This window comes from Muntiacus reevesi, chromosome 1 (assembly GCF_963930625.1).
Source record: "Muntiacus reevesi chromosome 1, mMunRee1.1, whole genome shotgun sequence".
Lineage (NCBI taxonomy): Eukaryota > Metazoa > Chordata > Mammalia > Artiodactyla > Cervidae > Muntiacus > Muntiacus reevesi.
Window position 1 is genome coordinate 91,787,636 of NC_089249.1, and position 17,006 is coordinate 91,804,641.

General features: G+C 40.9%; 1 protein-coding gene across 3 annotated transcripts in view; it reads left to right on the top strand.

Moving 5' to 3' along the window:
* PHTF1 (putative homeodomain transcription factor 1) overlaps positions 1–17,006 on the top strand; it is a 68,547-nt gene that overhangs the window by 11,345 nt on the left and 40,196 nt on the right. The window lies entirely within an intron of this gene.

Consider the following 17,006-nt stretch of genomic DNA (forward strand, 5'->3'; position numbering starts at 1 on the left):
ATTAAATCTAAGATTATTTTCAGTGATGAAGCTCAACTTGGTCCCCCTCCCCCACCAAAAGAATAAAACAAGAATGGTCTCTATTACTACTTAACATGCTGGCTGAGATATTTGTTAAGATTAGCAAAGCATTCTAATTACTATTATCTTTGCTTTTAAAATATTTTAATTTTTTCCTTCATTTTTCTAATTAATTTTGGAATATAAAAAAATCAGTATTTGAAAATATGATTTTACACCTAGAAAATTTTAAATGGCTAATCATAAACACAGGTGATTTCAGCTGTATTTGTAATATTTTGTTTCTTGAACGGGAATGGTGGGTACATGACAGATGAGAGTCCTCATTAAAGATGACAGTTGAAATATGTACATTAATCTCTATCTGGTTTCTTCTGAAACTCCTCTAAAATTATAATAAATAAGAAAAAAATCAGCCCTCAAGAACTGAAAGAAATGTAAGTTTAAACTTCCTGTTTTAGAACACCTGTATTTAGTGGTTACTAGTGGGGAGAGGGAAGAAGAGAGGGGCAATATGGTAGTAGGGAATTAAGAGATGCAAATAATTATCTATAAAATAAGCTGCAAGGATATATTGTACAACTCGAAGAATATAGCAAATATTTTAAAATAACTATAAATGGAGTATAGCCTTTAAAAATTGTGAATCATTATGTTGTATATCTATAACTTATATAATATTATACATCAATTATTGTTCAATTTAAAAGTTAAGGGAAGAAAGTCCCTGTATTTAATTTCTGAAAGACTCAGGAATTAGATGCACTAGGTCTATTGCAGGTGTAAGGTATTATAGAACTGAAAGTAGGATTGTTTGAGCATGTGTATTAGGGGCAATAGACTTATCCTCAGATCCTCCTCCTCATTCTCAACAACCTCATAGCCACCTGTATCTTCCATTGACAGAAGATTGAAGTTTGCTTTATGGAAAGGCTGAACCAGAGAAATTCCAGATTCTGGAATACCATATACAAATGAAAATGAGGTGAAATAATGGACTAGTAAAGGAGATCAAGTAAAAGGCTGGTGGCCAGGTTTATAATCTCTAAACAGAAGACTGGAATTTCTTTTTGCACAAGCTGACCGAAAAGGCTTAAGATATTGGAAGTGAAATGTCCGGCTGCCCTCTACAGTGAGGCCACTGTTCAACAAGAGCCTCCCCTGTCCCCGCCCCACTGCGCACACAGTGGGCATTCAGCATGGTAGTGCCTCGCTCTTAAGTGTAAATGGATAACTGAAAATGCTCAAATATCTGAGACCTAAAAAAAGATGGAAAGAGATTTTTAAAAGGGATACAGGAATTTTAAGAATACTATTTTTAAAGATACAATTAATATATTTAAAGTAGTGGATACTATTTTAAAGTCTATAGATGAAAAAGAGAACCAGAAAATAAAAGTAACAAAAATAAATTCAGTAGAAAAATTGGAAGATAAACATGAGGCCATTTCCCAGAAAAATCGTATGAAAGAATAGGGAAAAAGAATGTTAAAAAATGAGTACAGTTCATGCAGGAAGCCTAACATCCAACTAGTATGTGTTCCAGGAGAAAGAAATACAAGGAGGAGAAGTAATTATCAAATAGATAATATTTTAAAAACTTCCCAGTACTGAAATAAACACATTTACAGATCAAAAGGATTGTTTGAGTAATCAGCATTATTATGAAATTTCAGAACTAAATTTAGAGAATTTCAATTCGGTCTGCTTCCTGTGTTTCTCTTGTGAGTCTCCCTTATTCACACAAAACACTACTTCTGGTCACCAAATATATGGAAGTTTTTTCCCACACCAGGCAATTCTCTGTAATACCAGCTGTGTGTCCTGCAGTTCAGCCCAGTTGTGACACTGTGTATGTGGAAATAGTGTCAGCTCCTACAGGTAAAGGCCTTGGTCCCACAGGACTGCTCCTGTCCCACTTGGGACACCAACTGCAAGAAGTAGGTCCTAGATTACCCCCAACTTCTGTCCAGTTTGGCTACAAATCAGGGGTTCCCATAATCTTCTCTTTGGGTTTGATTAATTTCCTAGGGTGGCTCACACAGCTCAGGGAAACACTTCCTCAAACAATTATCAGTTTATTAAATAATATGATAAAGGGTACAGATGAATAGCTAGATGAAGGGATACTTAGGGTGAGATCTGGGAGAGTCCTGAGCACAGGAGCTTCTGTCTCTGTGGAGTTTGGGGTATGTTACCCTACTGGTGTGTATGTTCGCCAACCTAGAAGCCCTCTGAACCCCATACAGACTATTGAGGTTTTTATGGAGGCTTCATCTAGTTGACATGACATTAGCATGGTAGCGGTATAATCTTTGTATCTGAGGTTATTGATATTTCTCCTGGCAATCTTGATTCCAGCTTGTGATTCTTCTAGCCCAGCATTTTGCATGATGTGCTTTGCATATAAGTTAAATAAGCAAGGTGACAATATACAGCCTGATATACTCCTTTCCCAATTTTAAACCTGTCCATTGTTCCATGTCCAGTTCTAACTATTGCTTCCTGACCTGCATACAGGTTTTTCAGGAGACAGATCATGTGGTTTGTTAGTCTCATCTCTTTAAGAATTTCCCACAATTTGTTGTGATCCACACAAAGGCTTTTGTGTAGTCAGTGAAGCAGAAGTAGATGTTTTTCTGGAATTCCCTGCTTTCTCTATGATCCAATAAATGTTGGCAATTTGAACTCTGGTTCCTCTGCCTTTTCTAAATCCACCTTGTACATCTGCAAGTTCTTGGTTCATATACTGGTGAAATGTAGGTTGAATGATTTTGAGCATAACCTTACTAGCATGTGAAATGAGCACAGTTGTACAGTAGTTTGAACATTCTTTGGCACTGCCCTTCTTTGGATTGGAATGCAGGTGACCTTTTCCAGTCCTTGGCCACTGCTGAGTTTTCCAAATTTGCTGGCATATTGAGTACAGCCTTTAATAGCATCATCTTTTTAAGATTGGAAATAGCTCAGCTGGAATTCCATCACCCCCACTAGCTTGGTTTGTAGTAATGCTTCCTGAGGCCCACTTGGGTTCACATTCCAGGATGTCAGACTCTAGGTGAGTGACCACACCATCATGGTTATCTGGGTCATTATGACCTTTTTTGTTTAGTTCTTCTGTGTATTCTTGCCGTCTCTTCTTAATTTCTTCTGTTAGGTCCTTGCCGTTTCTGTCCTTTATTGTGCCCATCTTTGCATGAAATGTTCCCGTGGTATCTCCAATTTTCTTGAGATCTCTAGTTTTTCCCATTATATTGTTTTCCTCTATTTCTTTGCATTGTTCACTTAAGAAGGCTTTCTTATCTCTGCTTGCTATTCTTTGGAACTCTGCATTCAGTTGGGTATATCTTTCTCCTTCTTGTTTGCCTTTTTGGTTCTCTTCTTTTCTCAGCTATTTGGGAGGCCTCCTTAAACAACCACTTTGCCTTGTTGCATTTCTTTTTCTTGGGGATGGTTTTGATCACCACCTCCTGTACAGTGTTACGAACCTTCATCCATAGTTCTTCAGGCAGTCTGTCTATCAGATCTAATTGCTTGAATTGATTTGTCACTTCCACTGTATAATCATAAAGGATTTGATTTAGGTCGTATCTGAATGGCCTGGTGATTTTCCCTACTTTCTTCAATTTAAGTCTGAATTTTGCAATAAGGAGCTCATGATCATCCTACAGTCAGCTCCAGGTCTTGTTTTTGCTGACTATTTAGAGCTTCTCCATGTTTGACTGCAAAGAATATGATCAATCTGATTTTGATATTGACTGTCTGGTGATGTTCATGTGTAGAGTCGTCTCTTGTATTGTTGGAAAAGGGTGTTTGCTTTGACCAGTGTATTCTCTTGGCAAAACTCAATTAGCCTTTGCACTCACTGCTTCATTTTGTACTTCAAGGCCAAACTTGGCCTTCTTACCTCCCTAAGTATCTCTTGACTTCCTACCTTGGCATTCCAATCCTCTATGATAAAAAGGACATCTTTTTATTGTATGTCTTCATAGAAACATTTAACTTCATATCTTCAGCATAAGTGCTTGGGGCATAGACTTGGATTACTGTGATCTTGAATGGTTTGCCTTGGAAACAAACCAAGATCATTCTATTGTTTTGGAGATTGCACCTAAGTGCTGCATTTTGGACTCTTGTTGACTATGAGGGCTGTTCCATTCATTCTATGGGATTCTTGCTCACAATAGTATATATAATGGTCATCTGAATTAAATTTGCCCATTCCTGTCCATTTTAGTTCACTGATTCCTAAAATGTTGATGTTCACTCTTTCCATTTCCTGTTTGACCACATCCAGCATACCTTGATTCATAGAGTTAACATTTCATGTTCCTATGCAATACCATTCTTTACAGCATTGGACTTTACTTTCACCACCAGACACATCCACAACAGGGCATTATTTCCACTAATCATTATGCAAATGTAAATCAAAGTGACAGTGAAACATCACCTCGTAACCTGCTAAAATTATCAGAGAAATAAAAGATAATAAACATTGGTGAGTATACAGAGAAAAGGAAGGTCTTATATACTGTTGTTGGAAATGTAAATTGATAACAACTGTTACGGAAGAATGTGGAGCCTCTGCAAAAACTTAAAAATAGAACTACCTTATGATTGAATAATCCCTCTCCCTGGATATTTATCCAAATAAAATAAAATTACTTTCTTAAATCATGTTTTTTAAAAAAATATTTATTTATTTATTTGGCTGCGCTGGGTCTTAGTTGTGGCATGTGAGGTCTTCATCGCTGCACGTGGTCTCTCTAGTTGTGGCGTGCAAGCTCTAAAATAAAATATATTTTATTTATACCACTGGCAAAAACAAGAAGTGTCATCAACGTTTAGGCATGAACTTTGAAGTTAGACTTAAATATGTATTAAGTTTTCTGATTATTCAATCCCTTCCCTGTAAGAAGACTGTTATGTCTATACTTTTTGTCTTGTGACTCTCAGTGCCTTCCTGTGATAGGGGAGTCCTTCCTTGCCCCACGGATTAACAGCTTGGCCAGAAGACTGTGACTTTCCCTCTGTTGGCCAGCCCTGTGCCTTCTCTTTCCTATTCATTGAGCAGTTAGTTAGAGTGCTTGAGTTGGGGTTTGGAATTCTTCTGTGGCCTCATCTTCACACTGATCCCATATTTTGAATTACCAAGACTTCTGGATTTTACTGTCTAGTATTTTGGCTATGAATACTTTTCCCAGGTCATGCTTCTGATTGCCTGGACTGACCTGTTGTCTCCACTCATTTGTTTCACAAGCTATTGCCTGCAGCCAGAATGCCTAGAGCACTGTAGGCTTCATGCTTTACACGTTCATTGTCTGTGTCTAAGTCAGCTTTTGTGCAGCAGCAACTGAGTTGAGTGTTGGCACACAGGTGGTATAGCTCACAAACCTTAAAGTACCATCTGCCCTTAGAGACAGAGTCTATCCACTCCTGCTCTAGGTTACTGGAGTCACTTTTTTAGCTGTTTTCTCTGCCCCTTGTTCCCCCCCCCCCCCCAACCCTCAGTAATTACTGAAGCCAGTTTATTGTTAATTTGTTTTTGTTTTTAACAGAAATATGATTATTTTTCTCATATTTAAAACCGTTCTCTGACTTCCTTGTGTCTTTACAATAAGTGCACACTCAACATGATTATAATCTTCAAAATCTGGCTTCTCCTTACGTCCCCAGTTTCCCTCATACCTGAACCCCTTTTCACTTCCACTCTGCTTTAGGCTTTCTTGAGTTTTATTTAGTTTTTGTCATGCTGTCTTATTTCTAGGTCTTCTCATGTACTTTTATTTTTTTTGATAAGTAATTTTATTTATTTATTTTTGACTGTGCTGGGTCTTTGTTGCTGCATGGGCTTTCCTCCTAAGTTGCAGCGAGCGGGGGCTGCTCTCTAGTTGTGGTGTGCAGGCTTCTTGTTACAATGGCTTTTTTTGTTGTGGAGCACGGGCTCTAGGCTGGCACATGGGCTCAGTAGCTGTGGCTCCTGGGCTCTAGGGCACAGGCTTAATAGTTGTGACGCACAAGCTAAGTTGCTCGGCGGCATGTGGGATCTTCCCGGACCAGGAATCAAACCCTGGTCTCCTGCGTTGGCAGGTGACTTCTTTACCACTGAGCCACCAGGGAAGCTTTCATATACTTTTCTTAATTTCCCCTTTTGCTACAGCTCATGTCCTTTCTTTGCAAATTTTTATACACCCTTCCAAGTCTTGGGTATTATCTTCTTTAGAAATCTTTGCCTTCTCAAATCTGAGTTAGGTGTCCTTTACACATATTCCTATTATGCTGTACTTGCCTTGTAATTGTTGTTTTGTTGTTCATCATCTACTGTAAACCAGATGACTTCCCTTTTTGTGCCTGACTACTATACAGTAGTATAGAATCAGTGGCAATAAAGCGAACATTTCAGCACACTAAGAGAGAATTGTGTAGCAAGGTTTCACTTGTCTTTTATTCCTTGTTAAATATGGAGTCCAGCAGTACTGCGTCAGTATTTGAGTGTTTTAGCTCCTCTGCCTGAAAGTAGGAACTACATAGGTCAGGTGGTTCTGAGCTTTGATGATGGTACACTGCTCTGTGGCGTACAAACAATAGAGTGGGCTAAATACAGCTGTACCTCAGTTCTGCAGAAGATTTCCAGACCACTGCTCTAGAAGCTAGTGCAGGGGCATCTAGTTTCCTCCTATAATTGTTTTCTGGGCTGTGAGGTTGTGGCCAAGAGGGACAGTCACTCACAGCTCCCAAGGTTTAGTCCCATTGAACTTTTCAGAGGCATGTGGATCTCTTGCTACATTGATTAGGAATGCATTTTGTACTGTATCATGAGAGGCATATGAAAGTATCTAGTGGCTTTCTCATCTGACTCAAGAACAGTGGTCATCAATTACTTTTTTTTTGGGCCACGATACATGCAATTTTGGAGCCCAAGAAAACAGTCTGTCACTGTTTCCATTTTTTCCCAATCTGTTTGCCATGAAGTGATGGTACCGGATGCCATTGTGTTAGTTCTTTGAATGTTGAGTTTTAAGCCAGCTTTTTCACTCTCCTCTTTCACCCTCATCAAGAGACTCTTTAGTTTTCTTCACTTTCTGGCATTAGGATAATGTCATCTGCATATCTGAGGTTATTGATATTTCTCCCAGCGTGCTGCAGTCCATGGGGTCTCAAAGAGTTAGATATGACTGAGCGACTGAACATCAACAATGAAGCATGTGGGATCTTAGCTTCTCGACCAGGGATCAAACCCATATCCCCTGCATTGGAAGGCGAAGTCTAAACCACTAGACCACCAAGGAAGTCCTAGTCATCCATTTCTTAATGACTTTTGTCCTCTTCTTTTTGTTGTTCAGTCACTGTCCTCTTCTTTTTGTTGTTCAGTCACTAAGTTGTGTCTGACTCTTTGTACCCTGTGGATTGCAGCATGCCAGACTTCCCTGTCCTTCACCATCTCCTGGAGTTTGCCCAAACTCATGTCATTGAGTTGATGACGCCATCCAACCATCTCGTCCTTTGACGACCCCTTCCACTCTTGCCCTTAAATCTCTTCTAGCTTCAGGGTCTTTCCCACTGAGTCAACTTTTCACCTCAGGTGGCCAAAATATTGGAGTTTCAGCTACAGCATCAGTCCTTCCAATGAATACTCAGGGTTGATTTTCTTTGATTGAGTAGTTGGATCTTGCAGTCCAAGGGACTCACAAGAGTCTTCTCCAGCACCACAGTTTGAAAACATCAATCCGTTGGTGCTTATCTTTCTACATGGTCCAACTCTCACACCCATACAAGGCTACTGGAAAAACCATAGCTTTGACTATATGGACCTTTGTCTGCAAAGTGATGTCTCTGCTTTTTAATGTGCTGTCTAGGTTTGTTACAGCTTTTCTTTCAAGCATCTTTTAATTTTGTGGCTGCAGTCACTGTCTGCAGTGATTTTGGAGCCCAAGAAGATAAAATCTGATACTGTTCCCACTTTTTCCCCGTCTGTTTGCCGTGAAGTGATGGGACCAGATGCCATGAACTTCGTTTTTTGAATGTTGAATTTTAAGCCAGCCTTTTCACGCTCCTCTTTACTTTCATCAAGAGGCTCTTTAGTTCCTCTTTGCTTTCTGCCATTAGAGTGGTATCAGCTGCATATCTGAGATTGTTGGTATTTCTCCTGTCAGTCTTGATTCCAGCTTGTAAGTTATCCAGCCTGGCATTTCACATGGTGTACTCTGCATAGAAGTTAAACGAGCAGGGTGACAATATGCAGCCTTGTTGTACTCCTTTCCCAATTTTGAGCCAGTTCATTGTTCCATGCCAGTTCTAACTGTTGCTTCTTGACCTGTGTACAGTTTCTCAGGAGACAGGCAAGGTGGTCTGGTATTCTCATCTCTTTAAGAATTTTCCAGTTTGTTGTGATCCACACAGTCACAGGCTTTTGTGTAGTCAATGAAGCAGAAGTAGATGTTTTCTGGAAGTCCCTTGCTTTCTCTATGATCCAGAAGATGCTGACAATTTGATCTCTGGTTCCTCTGCCATCTAAATTCAGCTTGTACATCTGCAAGTTCTCAGTTTACTGTTGAAGCCTAGGTTGAAAAATTTTGAGCATAACCTTCCTAGCATGTGAAATGAACACAACTGTGCAATAGTTTGAACATTCTTTATCATTTCCCTTCTTTGGGATTGGAATGAAAACTGACTTTTTCCAGTCCCGTGGCCAGTGCTGAATTTTTCAAATTTGCAGGCACATTAAATGCAGCACTTTCACAGCATTATCTTTTAGGACTTGAAATAGCTCAGCTGGAATTCCATCACCTCCACTAGCTTGGTTTGTAGTAATGCTTCCTAAGGCCTACTGACTTCACAATCCAGGATATCTACTCTAGGTGAGTGACCACACCATCGTGGTTATCTAGGTCATTATGACCTTTTTTGTTTAGTTCTTCTGTGTATTCTTGCCACCTCTTCTTAATCTCTTCTGTTTCTGTTAGGTCCTTGCCATTTCTGTCCTTTATTGTGCCCATCTCTGCATGAAATGTTCCCTTGGTATCTCTAATTTTCTTGAAGAGATCTCTAGTCTTTCCCATTCTATTGTTTTCCTCTGTTTCTTTGCATTGTTCACCTAAGGCTTTCTTATCTCTCCTTACTATTCTCTGAAACTCTGCATTCATTTCAGTGTATTTTTCCCTTTCTCTTTTGCCTTTCAATCCTCTTCTTTTCTCAGCTACTTGTAAGGCCTCCTCAGACAACCACTTTGCCTTGTTCCATTTCTTTTTTCTTGGGGATGTTTTTGATCACCACCTCCTGTACAGTGTTATGAACCTCCATCCATAGTTCTCCAGGCATTTTGTCTAACAGATCTCATCCCTTAAATCGATTTGTCACTCCCACTGTATAATCATAAGGGATTTGATTTAGGTCGTACCTGAATGGCCTAGTGGTTTTCCCTACTTTTTTCAGTTTCAGTCTGATTTTGGCAATAAGGAGTCCATGATCTGAGGTACAGTCAGCTCCAGATCTTGTTTTTGTTGACTGTATAGAGCTGCACCATCTTTGGCTGCAAAGAGTATGGTCAATATGATTTTGATATTGACGATCTGGTGATGTTCATGTATAGAGTTGTCTCTTGTGTTGTTGGAAAAGTGTATTCTCTCTGACCAGTGCATTTTCTTGGCAAAACTGTATAGCCTTTGCCCTGCTTCATTTTGTACTCCAAATCCAAACTTGCCTGTTACTTCAAGTATCTCTTGACTTTCTGCTTTTGCATTCCAATCCCTTGTAATGAAAAGGACATCTTTTTTTGGTGTTGGTTCTAGAAGCTCTTGTAGTTCTTCATGGGACCATTCAACTTCAGCTTCTTTGGCATCAGTGATTGGGGCATAGACTTGGATTACTGTGATGTTGAATGGTTGCCTTGGAAACAAACCGAGATCACTCTGTCCTTTTTGAAACTGAACCCAAGTATTGCATTTCTGACTCTTGTTTACTATGAAGGCTATTCCCTTTCTTCTAATGGATTCTTGCCCACAGTAGTGGATACAATGGTTATCTGAATTAAATTTGCCCTTCCCATCCATTTTAGTGCACTGATTCCTAAGGTATCAATGCTCACTCTTTCTCTTGCTTGACCATGTCCAATTTACCTTGATTTGTGGACCTGACATTCCAGCTTCCTATGCAGTATCATTCTTTATAGCACTGGACTTTCTTCTCAGCACCCAGATACATCCACAACTGAGTGTCATTTCTGCTTTGGCCCAGCCTCTTCATTCTTTCTGGAGCTATTTCTCCATTTTTCCCCAGTAGTATATTGGACACCTTCTGACCTGGGCAGCTCATCTTCCAATGTCATATCTTTCTGCCTTTTCATACTGATCATGGGATTCTCGAGGTGAGAATACTGAAGTGGTTTGCCATTCTCTTATCCGGTGGACCATGTTTTGTCAGAACTCTTCACCATGACCCATCTGTCTTGGGTGGCCCTGCTTGGCATGGCTCATAGCTTCTTTGAGTTACATGAGGCTATGGTCCATATGATCATTTTGGTTAGCTTTCTGTGAATGTGGTTTTCATTCTGGAGACTGTGGGATTATAGTCTTGCTTCTTCTGTCTGTCCCCTGATGGATGAGGATAAGACGCTTGTGTAAACTTCCTGATGGGAGGAACTGGCTGTGGGGAAAACTGAATCTTGCTCTGGTGGGCAGAGCCATGCTCAGTAAATCTTTAATGCAAATCCACTTCGTCCTCCTAGGAAAGAAACAGTGGTGAGGAAGTTTCAGGGAACATTTTCCTGAGGAACCCTCAAATGTTTGGCTTTATTATCTGTCTTCTCTTCTGTGCTGTGCACACTCTGAAGATGGAGCCATGCTTTTGACTTCCCTATTGCTCTATGCTGAGCTCAAGTAGAGTGTCTGGCATAGAGAAGAAGTGTGTTGCATGTTTGTTGACTAAGAGAATGAATAAATGTGTTTCCATTGTTAAATAAGTTTTTCATAATTCAGTATTTACCTCTAGTTAATGCTAATTCTGATTCTATAACATTGTAAGTGAAAGTCTAGAAAGCAAGAAAGTAGAAAAATTAATTTGGCTCTAAAGTTAAGGCACTTTAAGCATCTTTAGTTAGAATAGTACTGATGCAGATATCCACAAGACCTATGTCTGGTAGAATACAATTCAATGATATTTTTCCTTTTAAAAATTTCATTTCTGATTTCAAATGTAGCACAAGATCATTGTTATTCCCATATTATGCGTATTTCAAAAATTAGTGCACATGTCTTTTCTAGAGGGCTATTTTTGCTCCTGAAATGTCTAATTTTCAAAATTTAATTCCTTCTTAGACTTTGTTGCATTTAGAGTTTTAAACCTTTTTTTTTTTTTTTTGATAAAGTCTACAGTTTGTAGTTAATTGGATAGAAATATAGGATTCACTTAAATTGTTTGGCTGTATCTATTCAGTTAAACAGAACTAAAGATCAATATTGGCTCAATATCTAAATTAGAGAAACATCAAATTATTCTAACCTTTTATTTTTATTTTAATGGTTAAATGTCTAAAAAACTTAATCAGGAACTAGCATATATGAGTATTGATTGAGCATAAAATTAAAATTCATCTTTTAAAAATAGTTTTACTTATTTAAAAAAATTTTTATTTTGTAATGGTGCGTAGCCAGTTTGCAAACAATGTTGTGATAGTTTCAGGTGAATAGCAGAAGGACTCAGCCATACATACACATGTATCCATTCTCCCCCGAATTCCCCTCCCATTCAGGTTGCCAAATAACATCGAGCAAAGTTCCAAGTGCTGTGCAGTAGGTTCTTGGTGGTTGCCTATTTTAAATATAGCAGTGTGTATATGTCTATGCCAAACTCCCTAACTATCCCTTCTTCCCATCCTTTGTCCTTGCCCCCCGGCAACCATAAGTTCATTCTCTTAAGTCTGTGAGTCTCCTTCTGTTTGGTAAGTTCATTTATATCATTTCGTTTTAGATTCCATAATATTTCTTCTTCTCTGTCTTATTTCCCTCAGTATGGCACTGTCTAGGTTCATCCACATTGCTTCAAATGGCATTATTCCCGTCTTTTTAATGGTTGAGTAATATCCCATTCTGTATATGTACCACATCTTCTTTATCCAGTCCTCTGGAACAATTTTCCGTATTAATACTAATGAAATAAAACTGTTAGGCACACCAGGATTTTGAAACACAAAAGATAATTTACAAATTTGCTTTTGAGTCATCATAAACAGCAAAGTTATCATAACTGTCAGATCCTGAGTCTTTCCTGCAAAACCATTGTTTATGTGTTAATAAAATAAAACATTCAGTAAATATGAATCTACTGGTTTCCCCCATTATCCAAAAGTAGAGCATTCCTATGAAACTTTTTGTAAGCCAAAATAGCATAAAGTGATGAAGTAATTATCTTAGAACATATCTTGCTGTCAGATGCATAAAATACACTGAGATACAGCACAGATGCTCACAGACACAGTTCAAAGCTCTGGGGGCTTGATGCTGAGATGCTGAGTGTAGTTGCTGGGGAAGGAGCTTGGATGATGATGAACATCGAGACCACAGATCCCTGCTTGTCAACAAGGCCTGTTGTACAGTAGAAAGTCAAGAATGAGCAACCTATGGCCTGGGTTGGGGGGACAGCCTCAAGGGACCCCCAGTGTGGCTGAATTCACAACATATCGACCATATACTCAGATGGAGTTGGTCAACTTGGATAAGCAGTTTCAGCAAAAGAAGGGGAACCCTTGGCAGCATGGCTTTTGCAACTCTGAGATGCAGGGGTGGATGGTGTCATTTGTTCCAGGGACGAGATAGAGCAGTTAGCATCTATAACTACTCACCTCTTGTTGAGACAAAGGTTGCAGAGTGCTTGTGCATCTAACCAAACACACCCTGATAGAGTGGATCCACCCTGTTAGAGTGGATCTAACGCTGCCATCCACACAATGTGGGTGAACATGTAAGAGCTCCCAGATACTGACTCAAGTGATGAGAGAACTGGGCATGAAGCAGTTGATGTTTAACCTCAATACCTGGGGCTCAGATGACAAGCATTTTATAGGAAGCATGTGAGATGCTATTTTGAACAATGCCCCAGTCTCCTCTTGTGGATCTCTGACTGTTATTCTGCACCCTATGTGGGGCACCCCATCTATGAGGCCACCTTGATGGTGGCTACCTTGGGAGAAATAGAGGGTGGTGACAGGCCAAAGGTTTTAGGAGTGTGAAGATCCCGAAGGGGGACTGATCTGGTAAAGACCCTGTCCAGGTGATGTAAATGCAGATGTGGGCCGATTTACTGGCAGTGGGAATTGACAGAAATAAAATTGATAAGCAGCCCAATGCTATACTCCTAGAGGGGCTTCCCAGGTGGTGCTAGTGGTAAAGGACCTGCCTGCCAATGCAGGAGACATAAGAGACACAGGTCTGATCCCTGAGTCATAAACACCACCTGGAGGAGGGCATGGCAACCCACTCCAGTACTCTTGCCTGGAGAATCCCATGGACAGAGGAGCCTGGTGGGCTACAGTCCATAGGGTTGCAAAGAATTGGACACGACTGAATTGACTTAGCACATACGCCCAGAGATGTGGAAGCAACTGAGACCTGAGTAGCAGTTTACCAAATGGGAGACGCATACACAGCAAGAGATAGGCACAGTTCAGTTAAAATATTCTATGGTGCCCAAGGGTGCTCCTTCGGATGCCCTTTTCCACTTTGAATAGGGCTCAGGCCAACATGCCCACCCACAGTGCCCAAGCGGGGACGGGAGGCCCCGTGTGGAACTGGCTATTCACTGGTCACTGGCTGATATACAGAGAGTAATGGCGCTGGTTGACACCAGAGCTGAATGCAGGCTTGTTTATGGCAAGCCAGAGCAGTTCCCAGTCATATGCACACACTGATGGCTATGGCGGCCAAATGGTTAAGGTAAAAAGCTGTGTCCTTACCTTTAGACGTTGGATGCCTCCCTGTGCAAGTGTATACTGTGTGTGTGTCCCTGATCCTAGAATATATTTTGGGGATAGATGTTCTGCAAGTCTTAATGTTACAGAGCTCTGTGGGGGAGTTTCTTCTCTGAACGCCTGTGGTGAAAGCTGTTGAGAGGGACTGTACAAAGGATCCCCCACAGTTGCTGCCAGTGCCTTGGAGGGTGACAGCTGTGAGACAGTATCATCCACCAGGTGGCCATGGAGAAACAGACGCCACCACTGCCGAGCTGGCAGAAGTGGACACTGGACAGCCCGTTTGTAGTCCAGTCCGTTTAACTCCCCCGTGTGGCCTGTTCAGAAGCCTGATGCTCATGGGGAATGACTGTGGATCACAGAGAGCTAAATAAGGGGGGCCACCCTCTGCATGCCGCTTTGACACTTACCACTGTGTAGTGGACTCAGCTAATGCTTTTTTCTCTATAGTTATAATAGCTGAGAGCCAGTGTCACTTTGCATTCACTTGGGAGGGATGCCAGTGGATGTTCCAGGTCCTTCCCCAAGGGTACCTGCATAGCCCAACTATATGCCACGGGTCGGTTACAGAAGACTTGGTGAAATGGAAACGTCCAGCATCAATGAAATTGTTACGTTGGTGTTGTGTTTACTGTAAAAGCTATGTCCTGGGATGTAGATTTAAAACAGTGTATTATAAAAGTTGTGTCCTCTGTGTGTTCTCAGATTTTAAAAATTTAATCATATGGGTGAACTGTGAACAGCACAAAAATCCCCTCCTGAAGGGATGGGCCTAATGCCTTTGGGGGCTTTTGCAGGTAACATGAGTTCCAGGTTGTATCCTGGGTGATGAGTGCTATTTGTTGTAGCCTTTACTGTTGTTGTGGGACGTGGATCCAAGGGTCAGCATTAACTCACCAAGGGAATATCACGGAAGATGGACTGTGCATATATTGTGAGGCAAAAGACCCTGAAGGGATGGAATGTAGGAAAAGAGCAGTTGGCCAAGATGGCAGTGGTCTGGTGCTCTTGCCCTACGGCATCTCACCCCACATTCTGTAAACAATGACTTTACATGGTTCTGTAATAGCTGAGATCACTTATAGCACAGTGCATGTGCATCAGGATATGCTCGCTTGGCCACGGGGCCGCTTTTGTTCTGTGTGCCTATATAAGCTCACCTGAAAAGCCCTTGCAGCTGCATTTTGGCTGTGTCTGTTGGGTCAGTCATCAGAGAGTACAGCATGGCTGTGTTACGGCTGCCTCGCGAGCCCAGAGAGAATAAATGTGTCTGCAGTTCCCTCGGCTCCTCAAGTTTCCTTCCAGCTTCTCCACTCACTCCTTGCCCACCCTGGGTACAGTGAACAGTGTGAGAAGTGGGACACTTGGTTTCCCTACTTTAGTAAATGTTTCTAGCTGTCTAGACCAGAAACGTTTGCTTCTACCCTCTCCTTAAACCTCCAGTTAATCCATGGTGAAATATGACAAAGTCTAGCTTCAAAAGCAACAACAGACCAACCCTGGAATCAATTCACATCTCTCTACCACACTTACTCACCCCTGTGTCCTGTCTGGACTTCATTAGGACTCTAGTGAAGGATAGTTTTGCCTTCGAGTTCACATTCCTCTATTGGGCTGCACCCCGTAGGCCTCCAACGTCTGTGCTCGGCACAGCTTCCACACCAAAGAAAGAGCTTGGAGTCACCGACAGAGACGTCACTGGCTTAATGGATGGGGGAACTTGGCTGTCTGAAACAAGGTCCTGGAGTGACACTCCAGCCTGTGCAGTGGATGGCCATGGCAGGCAGAACAGGGTGGCAGTCTCTGCTCCAAAATGAAAAATTCAATAGAAGAATTTGAAGAAATTTCTAGAAAGCAGAACAAAAAGACAAAAGAGGTAGAAAATAGAAAAGTTAAAAGTCCTAGAAGAAATTTAAATATAAATTATAAGAAAATGTCCCTAAAACTGAAAGACATGTATTTCTATATGAAAGGGATTCTCAGCACAGTAGATGATAAAAGACTTGTATCAAGGCATATCATTATGTGATAAAATACATGATTCATCATGAATGTTACTTCTGTCAAAAAAAAAAAAAAAGATGTCATTCTGAACACCATGGTTAAAGTGAGGATTAAGAGGAAAGAATTTACATTCAAAGAATCAGGAGTCAGAATGGCATTGCGGTTTGCAGCAGCAACATTGGAAGCTGGAAAACCATGGAACAGTGTCTTAATTCCTGAGGGAAAATGGTTAACAGCTGAGTTGTACACCTAATGTAGCTCTTTTTTATTCTTACTGATTTTGGCTGCACTGGGTCTTCATTGCTGTGTGCAGGCTTCTCATTGCCATGGCTTCTCTTGTTGCAGAGCAGAGGCTCTAGGGTGTGGGCTCAGTAGTTGTGGTACAAGGGCTTAAATTGCCCCATGGCATGTGGAATCTCTCCGGACCAGGGGTCGAACCCATGTCCCCTGCATTGGCAGGCAGATTCCTAACCACTCGACCACCAGGGGAGTCCTCTAGTGTAACTTTTAATTAAGTATAAGGGTAGAGTAGAACTTTCAGACATAAAAGGATTGAGAACATGATCTTCTGTGACCCCTTTTCTCAGGAAGCTGCTAAAGGAATGTGCCCCAAGAGCATGGATAGAGCAAGCAGTGACTCACTCCAGAGACGGGAAGGGGATTGTCAGGGAGTGAGAAGTTCTGGGCTGATAGACGTGCAGCAGGCCCAGACAGCAACTCGTCCAATTGTAGCAGCAAGACAGAGGGTCCTGGGATGGGGGTTTCCAGGAATTTTTTTTTTTCTTCTTTAGGGAAAAAAAAGACTTTGATTAATTTTCTGGCATTTGAGTATTTGGAAACTGATAAATTATTTTCACTGACATCATAGAATAAATGGAAAAATACAGCACACAAGGAATCGTTCATAAACAACTGATTACTGATTTGCCAAAAATTAATTGACTGTATTGTGAAGATAAATGTTTTTGGGTGGAAGTTAGGTTGTGGAGGAGTTAGTGCTGTGTAAGAGAGCTTAATT